Genomic DNA, 13099 nt, shown 5'->3' with positions numbered 1-13099 from the left:
ATCTGTGAAAATGGAAGAGTTAAGGCTCCAGATCTTTAGGAATGGTAAGACGTTGAATGCATCTGCTTCCAAATTTTGCATTAGTCTCAAGTACCAGCCTCTGACAGTCATAAAGTAACTGCTATGGTCTCAGGGGTTTGCTGCAGAAGAACAGTGTCTTTTTGGCTAATATTATTAGAAAGCCATTTACCTTTCCAGTGTCCAACAATTTTGATCTTCTCACAAGGATCACAAGTGGTGGTGGTTGAGGGGGAGCAAGGCTGGAGAGAGAAAGTATGAGGGGGAAACAGATTCTGTACTGTTAATTTTTTAAACCATGCCTTTTTATGAAACCACTTTCGGGTAGAGGGGCACAAAACACAAATTCTCTGACTTAAAACGCAATCCTTTTCCCATTCATCTGTCCTCCACTCTACCAGAGAACATATCATTTTTTATATATCAGTATACCATTATATATATCCATACATGCATGTATAATAAATATAATATAATATAATATAATATAATATAATATAATATAATATAATATAATATAATATATATACACAGGTAGAATATATAGATAATATATAATATCCAATAATATTATATAATATATATGCACATGTATAATATATATTGATAATGCATAATAATTGATAATATATAATAAAGATAATGCTGTGTTTTGGACTATCCTGTGCAACTCCTGGATGAACCAAATAATTAGCAAATGTTATAACAGTGGTCCTAGAAATCAGAAAGAAGTCACCCACACCCCAATATCCTAGCTATTGATATTTCCCATGAAATTTCTCATGCCTTGTGTATATCCAGGTACATTCCCACACACTTGCAGTGAAAGTGTACACACAATTTTGTATCTTGATTTTTTTTTTATCTTAATGCCCTATGCTAAATCCTTCCCACGTTGTGATCCTCTGTTGAATCGTCTTTGATGACTTTAATTAAATTTTATGATAACTGTTTTTCTCTTGTTGGATAATTTTGGAGCTCGGTCAACTTTGGTGTTAATAAGGAAAAGGGGATTTTTTTTTTTAACAAAGATGCTTCCAAGCCCTTCCTTCCTCCTCTCACTGCCCTAGCCTGGAAAGTAGGATGAAATGGAGACATTCCAAGCAGCTGCCTGCGCTGGAGGTGTGGGAGAGGTCTTCTAAAGCAGAATCATTTCCAAAGAATGTGGGTTGCAAACCATTTACAGTTTGAAAGGTTGAACATCGATGTGTGGAATTGGAACCTGGAGTAATGGGAGGGGGAGTTCCTGGGAGTGATAGATGAGCAGGCTTGGTCTGGAGAGGGTATTAGGAAGACTGAAGTGGAATAGACAAGAATTACACTTACATGTGGACTGGAGAGGAGAGCTATGTTTGGAGGGTATCATTTGGTGCACCTGAGTTAAGGAGACCAGATGTCTTGTCAGCTGTGTCACACTGTATTAGTTAAGTCTTCCTGTGCCTTCAGAAATATTTATTTGAGAAGCTACCGTGTGTCAGGCACTGTTTTGGGTGCTAGGGATATGGTGGCAAGCAATAAAGCCACGATCCCTACTCTTACTGAAAAACAGATAAGGTGCTTACAATTTGTGCTAAAGGAAATAAAACTGGGTAATGTGATAGTGACTTGTAGTAGGGGATACTTAGATGGGGTGGCTGGAGAAGGGATGCCAGATAAATCCTGTTGAGCCCTGGAGACACTCTCTTCCTTTCTCCACCCCATCTTCTTTTTTTATTTTAATTTTTTTAATGTTTATTTATTTTTAAGAGAGAGAGAGAGAGAAAGAGAGCGAGAGCGAGAGCGAGAGCGAGAGAGAGAGAGAGAGAGAGAAGCAGAGAAAGAGGGAGACACAGAATCCGAAGCAGGCTTCAGGCTCTGCGCTGTCAGCACAGAGCCCGGTGCAGGGCTCGAACGCATGAACTGCGAGATCATGACCTGAGCCGAGGTCGGCGGCCAACTGAGCCCCCCAGAGGCCCACTCCACTCCATCTTCTGACCCAGCAGTCTGCCTTGAATGTTCTACATCCAGGCCCGACACCATATGGCGCACTGCCTGTTTTTGTCAATAATGTTTTATTGGAACATAGCCACACCTGTTTATTTATGTATTGTCTGTGGCTTTTCTCATGCTATGATGTCAGAGTTGAGTCATTTTGACAGAGACTGTATGGCCCAGAAAGCTGAAAATGTTTACTGTCTGGCCCTCCGCAGAAAATGTTTGCCAACCCTTTTCAGCTGCAACAAGCTTCTTTGTCCTCTGGCTTCAGATGGGTTTGACCAACACGGAATCCTGGCAGGAGTATAGAAGGAGGGAGGAGAGTGATGTCGGGATATTTTCTTCCTTGGTTCTCTCCTTGCTGAATTGCCTTGAGCTGGTGAATCACTGGGTTGAAAGTCATGGCTCCTCCAGGGAAGCCTCTCTAAGGAACTCTCATTTGGGGTTCCAGAGAGCCCCATTACCCTCTTTCCTTCAGGCCCAGGAGTGACACTGGCCCCTCTGTTGCTTCTGCGGTAACGTACTATCCATTGTGGCTCCCCACACCTTGGTAAGTAGTCCTAATGTTCTAATGGGAATATGCCAATTGAGTCTTGCTGGGTCCATGACTGACATAGAAGGTCTCCTTGGGGAGGTGACATTTGAGTGGAGATCTCATGGCTAAAGAGAAGCCAGACATTTGAAGAACTGAAGGACGAGCATTCCAAGCAATGAGAAGAGCATGTGGAAAGTCTTTGAGGTGGAAAAGAACTCAGGATGCTTAAGAAACCGAAAGAAGGCCAGTGAAGATAGGAGATGGGGTAGGAGAAATAGGCAGGGCCAGATGATGCAGGACTTTTCCAGCGCAGGTAAGGAGTCCGGGTTTTATTCTAGGAATAATAGGAAGCCTTAGAAGCATTTTAAACCAGATTTTGATGTGAGCCAATTAATGTCCTTTTGTGCTAATCAGTTGCATTAAGTGAGTTGCCAGATATAGAATGTGACTAAAATTGGCTTTGGGAAATTTATTGGAAGGAGGATTTATTTCATGAGCTCCAAGAAGAGTTAGACAACGTGACCTTGGGGCAGGCAGGACTCAGGGCAGATGGGGACTTTACCATAGGAGTTAGGGTCTTCTCGTCTGGCTCCCGACCCACCTATGTCCATGGATCAAACTCCAAACTCTTGTGAGAGAGAATCTGGCATAACTCAGGTCTAGTGTCCCTTGGGCTCCAGGTAATGGGCTGTGTAGAAGTCATCTGTTCCTTGATTCTTTTGCAAATCTTGTGCCAGATGTATGCCTTGTACTGTCCTAGGTGCTGGGGGTGGTTAAAATGATGAGCTAAACACACCTGTCCATGCCCTCATGGAACCTGTATTTCAAAGGAAGAGAACCCTTCCTTTTGGAAAAAAAAAAAATGTAAACAGGAAATGCCCCTTGTGTGCAGGGCCTTTATCTGGTCACAGTTCTGTGACCAGAGAACGAACAGAGCCTGGCACAAAAGAGGTGTTTAATAAATATTGGTGGATTGACAACAGATAATAGCAAGGGACTCACTTAGGAGCGTCAAGGAAGGCCTCACTGAGAAGTTGACATTTAAGTTGAGGTGAATAGCATGAGAAGGAGAAGCCATGTGAGGAGCAGGGAATAAGCCCACTAGGCAGAAGGAATAGCATGAGCAGAGGCTCTGAAGTGAGAGAGTATTTAGACACACAAACATACACACACAGGCTAACACACACATCTTAAAGGAAGGGGGAATTGGTGTGAACTTGGACATCCCCCTTCCAAAGGGATGTAATTCAACAGACATGTCAGGAAATGGCTGTGGCAGTCTCTACTTCAGGGTCTCAAGTGGACTAACTGTAAAGTGCTTGAGTTGCCTTGCGAATGACCAAATCTCAGCAACTCTAAAAATGGAGCCATTTGTGACTGATTTTTAAGTGCTTCAGAGTTTGAAGAATGCAGAACTTTATCCCTTCCCACACTCATTCTTGTGGTTTCTGAAATACTTTGAAGCAAAAGCATCTAAACTTGGGTTCTAGAAGGAACTTGGGTTCAAGTTCCACGTGAGTTCTAGGAACCTTTTTGGACTGGATCTCTGCTACCTTGTGACCTCTGTGGAGATCATGCTTTTTCGTTGTTTCTGGCTGTTTTTGCTCTTTGGTTCTCTGAAGCCTCTCTTTCCTTCCCTGTTGTCTTTTTGCCTCTGAACTCTTGTATCATATGCCATGCCACTGGTTGGAATGATGATGGACACTTTCCCCACAGCACCAACTCCCCCCCCACTGCCCCCAAGGTTGTGCACCCATCACCTGCTCTTCTACAGAGAAGGCCCAAATCACTTTACCTCCTAACTTCTTTTTGTCATTTGTACGTTGCCCAGGTTTATAACATTTAGATTTCTTCTCTATAATACAGAAAAATTAATTCTTTTGGGTTTTGTCCAAAGGTTAAATTGAAACCATAAACTGATAGTTTCAAAGCGTTACATAAACGTCACTTACCGAAGAATGAATTTGTGTGATTGGACTTACTGGACTTAGGTGTCATTAGGGTTGTGTCCTTTAAAGGAGATACAATTAGGGCACCTGGGTGACTCACTTGGTTAAGCGTCCGGCTCTTGGTTTCGGCTCAGGTCATGATCTCATGGTTTGTGAGTTCCAGCCCCACATCGGCCTCTGTGCTGGCAGCGTGGAGCCTGCTTGGGATTCTTTCTCCCCTTCTCTGTCTGCCTCTCTGCTTCTCTCTCTCTCTTTCTCTCTCAGAATATATAAATAAAATTTTTAAAAAGTTAAAAACAAAATAAAACAAAGGAGATACAATTAATAAAACTTGGGAGGAGGGATGGTGGAAAGGGGAAAGTATACGACATATTGTAACCATATGGCTATTGTTATTTCCTCAAGCCTGTCTAGAGTCTGTGTCAAATACATTAGATGACTTATCTATTTTTTTTAGAGCTCTCTGACTTCCTGTTATAATTTGAGCCATTTGTTTTCATACGCACTTGCACAGCTGTCATTCCTGGGATTTGTTTTTATTGCACTCCTGCCTTAATTGTTATGGTTTTTTAAAAAGTCTGGATGTTTGGTAGGACAAAGCCAACTATCTTGCTTCCCTTCTTGGCTATTCTTGGCTATTCTTTTGGCTGTTCTTGGCCCTTTGTTCTTTCTTGTGAAATGTGGGTTTTTGATCTCAAGTGCAGAGAGCTGAGTTCATCATACTCCTCTGTTCACTGTATGTGTTATCATTGGCCTATTCATGGTTCTTCCCTTGTTTGGTTTTATTTTTTGACCCCTTTATTTTCATATTCTTAATCCCCTTCCACATCTTACCCACGTGCTCCTGCCATAGGCACCCACTCAAGTGTGTTTGATATATGTGTCTGGAGACCTGTGTTTCCCTGTAAAATGGATATTGTTATTTTAGATGTATATGTGTTCAAGTGATACAAACAGTATCATGCAAAAGATTAAAAATTTTTTTTAATGTTTTATTTATTTTTGAGAGAGAGAGAGACAGACAGAGCATGAATGGCGGAAGGGCAGAGAGAGGGAGACACAGAATCGGAAGCAGGCTCCGGGCTCTGAGCTGTCAGCACAGAGCCCGACGCAGGGCTTGAACCCGCGAACTGCGAGATCATGACCTGACCCGCGAACTGCGAGATCATGACCTGAGCCAAAGTCTGATGCTTAACCAACTGAGCCACCCAGGCAGCCCACGATACAATTGTTTCTTAATTCTTAAAAGCAATACCATGGTTTTCAGATGTATCATGTGCTGTATGTACCTCTAGTTAATTCCTCTGAACTGTTTGTTGCAAGGTATGCCAAAGCACACATTGGTTACAGTTTTGTTTTTAAATTTTATTATTTTTTAAAGTTTATTTATTTGCCTTGAGAGAGACGGAGAAAGCAAGTGGGGAGGGGCAGAGAAAGAGGGAGGGAGAAAATCCCAAGCAGGCTGCATGCTCAGCACAGAGCCTGCTGTCAGGGGCTTGAACTCACGAACCGTGAGATCATGACCTGAGCCAAAAGACACTTAACTACCTCAGGTGCCCCTGGTTACAGTTTTCTGTTACATTTCCCCCAGTGATGGACATCTAGCGATAGTTAGCTCCCTACTACACAAGCAGGCTTGGGATACACAGCCTCATGCATGTCACTGTGTGCTTCTGTGTGAGAGTTCCTATGAAGTGTATGTGTTCAGGGGAGGGGAAGGTTCAGCAAGGTTATTGCATATACTGACAATATACAGGTATCTGTAAAATCTCTATAGTACAAGAACTAGGTCCTAGGGCTTACATTGATTTCCTTTCACAGAATAACTGCCAGGTTGTTCTCTAGAAGGATGGAACCCATTTACACTCCCGTCAGCAATGCATGGAGATTCCAGTTATTACCTTACTTTCCAATCTTTGCCAGTCTGATAGAATAAAGTGGTATCTTACTCTTTAATTTGTATGTCTTTGATTATTGGTGAGACTGGGCCTTTCCTCATTTATTTGTCAGCCATTCTGGTTTCCCGATCTGCAAATTGTCAATATCCTTTTCTGAATTTTTCTGCTGGAGTTTACATATTCTCTTGTTGATTTTGAGTTTCTTTTGTTTTCTAGATGTGAATCCCTCATCAGTTTTGTATGTTACAAACACCTTCTCTCAGGCTACCATCTACTGGTTAACTATGTGATTTGTTTTTTCAACAAGAATCCTTAATTTCGATGTACTCAGAACTACCAGTTTTTCACTTCTGGCATGAGATTTTGGATTTTATTTAATAAGTTCTTCTCCATGGGGCGTCTGGGTGGCTCAGTCGGTTAAATGTCTTGACTTCAGCTCAGGTCACGATCTCACGGTTCGTGAGTTTGAGTCTCGCGTTGGGCTCTATGCTGACAGCTTGGAGCCTGGAGCCTGCTTCAGATTCTGTGTCTCTCTGTCTGCCCCTCCCTTGCTCACACTCTGTCTCTCTTTGTCTCAAAAATAAAATAATAAACATTAAAAAAAAAACAAACTCCTTCTGTATTTAGAGACCACAAAAACTCTTACAATGTCTTATGTTAGATTTCTGGTATCACATTTGGCATTTAGGTCCTCAAGGAATTTGGTGTTCACCTTTGTAAAGGACTGTGGTAGGGATCCAACTTTGTTGCTGTTGTTGTTGTTTTGTCCAAATAATGAGCTAGTTTTGCCAAATCATTCATGAGTTTGGATTTGTTTGGTAGCAAATTCCTATACCAGTGCTTCATGGTTTTTAACGCTATGACCCTGTATGATGTGGTAAAATTTGGTAGGGTGAAACTTCCTCATTGTTCTTATTTGCAAAATTGGCTTAGCCAGTTCATATTTACTTTTTTTTTTTTTAATTTTTTTTTTAACGTTCATTTATTTTTGAGACGGAGAGAGACAGAGCATGAACGGGGGAGGGGCAGAGAGAGAGGGAGACACAGAATCAGAAGCAGGCTCCAGACTCTGAGCCATCAGCCCAGAGCCCGACGCGGGGCTCGAACTCACGGACCATGAGATCGTGACCTGAGCTGAAGTCGGACGCTTAACCGACTGAGCCACCCAGGCGCCCCTCATATTCACTTTTAAATGCTTATTTATTTATTTGTGAGGGGCGGGACAGAGATAGAGGGAGACAGAGAATCCCAAGCAAGCTTCTCACTGTCAGTGCAGAGCCCAATGTGAGGCTTGAACTCATGAACCGTTGAGATCATGACCTGAACCAAAATCAAAAGTCAGACGCTCAACCAATTGAGCCACCTAAGCGCCCCACATTCACTTTTGAATAACTTGCCTAAAACATGCACACAATATATTTCATGGATGGGAACAAAATTTGTCACATTTTCGAGTGTTTCCAAATTTACATATATTTATTTTAGGACTTCTTGTAGGTATTTCAATCTTTTATAGTTTTCTTCATAAAGGTCTTCTATTCCTAGGTATACAATAATTTGTGTTGCTATTTGAATAGGATAGTTTTCCTTTTACATGTTCTAACTACACATGTAACTCCATGTAGTTCTTGGAATGTAGAGATTTTACAGATACCAGTATGTTGTTAGTATATGCAATAACCTTGCTGAGCTCTCTTATTGGTTCTAATAGTTTATCTATAAATTATCTTATATTTTCTCTTCCAATCATATTGGTTATAGAACTTTCTTCTTGTATTCCATTTGTTTAAAATTTTTTTTTAATGTTTTTTAAAAATTTTCTATCTGAGAGAGACAGCGTGAGCAGGGGAGGGGCAGAGAAACAGAGACACAGAATCCGAAGCAGGCTCCAGGCTCCGAGCTGTCAGCACAGAGCCTGATGCAGGGCTTGAACTCATGAGCTTTGCATGAGATCATGGCCTGAGCTGAAGTCGGACGCTTAACTGACTAAGCCACCCAGGCACCCCGAACATCATTTATTTTTGTTGTCTTGTTGGAGTGGCTGAAATCTCAATTACAATTTTAACTGTAAGTAGCAAGTATGATATTTTGATTCCTGACATTAATGGGGATGTTTCTAAGGTTTTAACAATTCATCTGTTTGTGGTAGATTTTTCAAGAAAATGTTAATTCTTTTTTTATGAAAGTTATGTTTTATTAGAACTCTAAAGTTTACATGTGTATCTTTTCAGGTTTGGGTGGAATAGAATTCAGTAAAACTATGTAATTCAGAGTGATGTCTTATCAGTTGTTCTAGAACTTTTTTTTTTTTTTTGATATCCTTTATTGGTTGAGAAAGTTTTCCTTAGTGTGTTAATTTTTAAATCATTAGTAGATGTTAGATTTTACTGAATGCCTTTCTTGCATGTATCAAGATGATGATTCTGTTATTTTTAAAATTATTTTTTCGGGGCACCTGGGTGGCTCAGTTGGTTGAGCGTCTGACTTCGGCTCAGGTCATGATCGCTCAGTTTGTGGGTTTGAGCCCCGTGTCGGGTTCTGTGCTGACAGCTCAGAGCCTGGAGCCTGCTTCGGATTCTGTGTCTCCCTCTCTCTCTGCCCCTCTCCCACTCATGTTCTGTCTCTTTCTCTCAAAAGATGAATAAATGTTAATAAAATTAAAAATAAATAAAATTATTTTTTCATTTCCATTTTCTGTTCTCATTTCTGGGATCGTTTATTAGACGTACTTTGAATGTCTTGGGTTATACCTTTATAGTTTTTTAGTTTTCATACCATATTTTGAATCTCTTAGTCTCTCTTTATGTTCTGGAAGATTTTCTCAGATTTTTTCCAGGAGGTCCACTAAATCAAAAATTGTAGGCAATAAAGTTTTAATTTCTAGGAACTCCTTCGTATTTGCCGCAAACTTCGGTATAATTAGAACCTACAATTATCATTACTAATAATTACTATTTAAAAATGAATATCTTCTTGAATCTCTATGAAGATACCAATTATAATTTTAGGGAGTTTTTTTTTTTTTTTTTTTTTTGAGAGAGAGCGCATGCACACAGCAGGGGAGGGGGAGAAGGAGAGGGAGGGAGAGAATCTTAAGCAGACTCCACGCTCAGCACAGAGCCCAATGTGGGGCTCGATCCCACAATCCTGGGATCATGACCTGAGCTGAAATCAAGAGTTGGATGCTCAACCAACTGAGCCACCAGGCACCCCCTAGAGATTTTTTTTTTTTAATGCTTTCTCTCCTTTGACTATAAGTCAGTTGTGTTCATCTCAGTTCTCAAATGTCTGGGGACCTTTGGTTGTCCATTGATATTTACAATGGAATTGGTTAACTAATCCTAGAAGCTATTGTGGATTTCTTCCACTTTGTATGAGACTGTTTCCAGCAGGACTTTTTCCCTGAATGAAAGGCCATTACCGTGTATAACCTGCAGAGTAACTTGTATTAGTTATCTCTTGCTGCAAAACAAGTTATCCCAGTTATCCCAAAATGTAGCAGTGTAGAACAGTATGTATTATGTCATGGTTTCTGTGGATCAGGAATCTGGGTGCCTTTTTGATAGATACCCCTGACTCAGGGTGTCTCCTAGGCTGGGACTGCTGTCCTTTCAAGGCTTCACTTGGGGGAGATTCATTTCCAAGGTTGTTCTCATGGCTGTTGGTTGGCCTCATAGCCTTGCTGGCGGTTCACATGGCAGCTTGTTTCTCTAGTACAAGAGGAGAGAGGGAGGAAGGGAGGAAGGGAGGGGGAGAAAGAGAGAGAGAGAGACAGAGACAGACAGATAGACAGGGCAGTGCGGGGAGGGAGAACGTTTTTGCAACCCAATTTCAGAAGTGACATCCCGTCATTATTGCTGTTTGCTACTGGTTATAAGCAAGCAGTCACTAGATTCAGCACATACTCAAGAGGCGGGGATTGTACAAGGGCATAAATGCCTGAAGGTGGAAATCATGGGGGGGGGGGGGGCATCTCAGAGGCTGCCTGCCATAATACCCTAGGTCCTGTTACTAGCTCCCAATGAAGAACTGGGGCTGAGTAAGGTTAAATCGCTTGCCCAACATCCCACAGCCAGTCAGTCGTAGAGTGAAGTCCGGAACCCAAATGGAACTACTTTCAAAGTTTTCCCTCTTAATTGCTATGCCACCATCTTCCAAATTGTAGGATGCATCACCAGTGGAATGTAAAATCACTTAAGGTGATACAGAGAATCTTGGGTTGGTGCTAACATGCCTTTTATCCCTTTAACGCTCATTAATCTCCCATTTAACCAAGAGAGAACTGACCTGGAGCTCAAAGTCTTGGGAAGACAGGAGTATCTGGCTAGACTTTAATAACACTGTTTTCCATTAATGGTGTTTCCTTCCAGTTGTGGCAACTAGGAGTGGCTTTAAACTAATGATAGTGACATAAAATTTTCTTTTAAGAATGCACCCTGAACCTGGGAAATATGTTAATTAAAGTAAAAACTGCAAAGATGGCGTTCAGATATGGCGAACATAGTGAAGGTGATGCATGGATTGTTCAAGCTTGGGAAATACTGCCTAAATTATAATGCTTCGATTCTGAAAAGGACCTCAGGGATAATAATCGCATTCTTCTGGTTCAGTCTTTTCTTCCTTTGTTGTATAGACATGTAAAATGAAATTGAGAGAGGGTGACTTCCCCAAGGGTACACAGTTCCCATGATCACAGCCCGAAGCTCCATGGCCTTCATGCCAATGTTTTCTTTTCTCCTTCTTTTATCTCTATTAGTTGTCAGCTTGAAATACTTTTTTTTTTTTTTTAGCTCTCCCTATTTTAACTCCACTGTTTCCAATTCACTTTTGTCTAATCAGACTTTCTCAGGAGCGGCACTGTTGGCCTTTGGGGCAGGAGAGTTCTTTGTTGTGGGGTGTCCTACGCACTGTAGGACGACGTGAGGCATCCCTGGCATCCACCCTACTGGGTGCCAATAACATCCTCACCCCCAGTTGTGGCAACCAAAAATGTCTCCAGACATTGCCCAGTGTCTCCTGGGAGGCAAATTCAGCCTCGTTGGGCATCACTGCTCTAAAGCAGTGGGTTTTTTTTTTGTTTTGTTTTGTTTTTTTGTTTTGTTTTTGTTTTTGTTTTATTTTGAGAAGATCTCAGGTGCTGGTGCTGCTGGTCTGTGGACCAGGCATTGAATAACATTGCTGTAACTACATAGCCCACTAAGGTGGCTATTTTTTTTTTCCTTACATTTTTGGAGACTGTGCATCAGAATTGTGATGCAAAATAACACTCCATTCAGTACAGTATTGCTATGTGGAAGGTGGGGACTCCAGCATTACATTTTCAGAAACAAATTGTTCCTGAGGGGGTAAAAGGGAACATAATCTAGTTTTACTCCGCACCCTTAGCAAATTAGAAATCGACTGGATAAATTAAAAGGAAATGCTCATCAAAAACAGACGTTTCATTATTTGTTATTTTTAAAGAAGTTAACGTGCCTCACCTACGTATTTAGCAAAGCACAGTTTGAGAAAAGTTTATAGAATGTGTACCCTTGAATAGCCGCTAAATGTGCTGCTATAATCCACACTAAGGCGGGGGGGGGGGGGGGGGGGAGGGGGGCGGTGCTCAGACTCTTGCTAGGGGGCAGAATTACCATTTTTAATTGCTTAAGAGAGCTTCCTGAGAGAGCTGCACATTAGTGAGGATTTGGAAGCAGTTTGTGTATAAGCAGGAAGAGTTGTAATGCTGTCCTAAGTATCTTCAATTATACATGAAGGAGTGGGCTTTCCATCACAATCCAGCAAAAAAGCCCTTCTTGGGCTCTTGGGGAATTTTCATGCATTAAGGATTGAAACTTCCCTGGATCTTTTTGTCCAATGAAGGTACAGCATGCTTTTGGTAAGGGGTGGGGGGGGCAAATCTCTGTATTGTTCTTTTGAGTAAGAGTGAAAGTGGGTTTTTAAAATTCACAATCATAGTTGGTAGAGCCCATATTTGACTCCTTCTCTTTCTGTCCCCATCAACTGTCTCCTCTCCCAACCCCTGTCTTCCTTTTTCTCTTCTTTCTATTCCTTTGATCTGTTTGCAAAGTGGGTATAATGAGGCACACGTGTGACTCTTTTGTTTCATGGTTTGTACTCTAAGATGCTCTGTTTGTTTTTTTTTTTTTTCCTTATAAAAACCAGAACAAAGCAGCATAGTTTCAGGAAGTGGGATGTAAACTTGTTTATCATCCATAATAACTTCCAACCATATGGCATTGGTTTTTGCTGGATGACTCCCATTTCTTCAGGCAACCAAAATTTGGGAAGGGCAGAGTTCAGGCAATGAAGAAAGAAGGTTCCAAACATTAGGACTAATCAAACTGGTACGTAACGCAATCCGTTTCTGAAAGTTTCCCGGCAGAGTCTGCCTATGTCAGGAAGGTCGGGCGGAAGGAGCCAGTCTCCTCCCTGGCTGCTCACCAGAATCACCTGGGGGAGTTTTCCAAAAGAGGCAGATGTATTTTTAGCCTTGGGTTCAAATCCTGGCATCTCTATTTTTTTTTTTTTTAATCCTCCCTAAAAACTCAGATGGAACCAACTAGGCTCTGGTCCCAAATGGCATTTGGAATCAATCAGTAAATTAGCAGAGCTAAAAGGTCCCTTAGAAGGGCCGGAGGACTCTCTGACATCCTCCATGATTTTAGGAACTAATTTAGGTCAGGGATCATGTGTACCACGTGGAGAATAATGGTAGTCAATAT

This window comes from Panthera pardus, unplaced genomic scaffold (assembly GCF_024362965.1).
Source record: "Panthera pardus isolate Hobbes unplaced genomic scaffold, ASM2436296v1 HiC_scaffold_15, whole genome shotgun sequence".
NCBI lineage: Eukaryota > Metazoa > Chordata > Mammalia > Carnivora > Felidae > Panthera > Panthera pardus.
Note: the sequence above shows the minus strand (reverse complement) of the source record.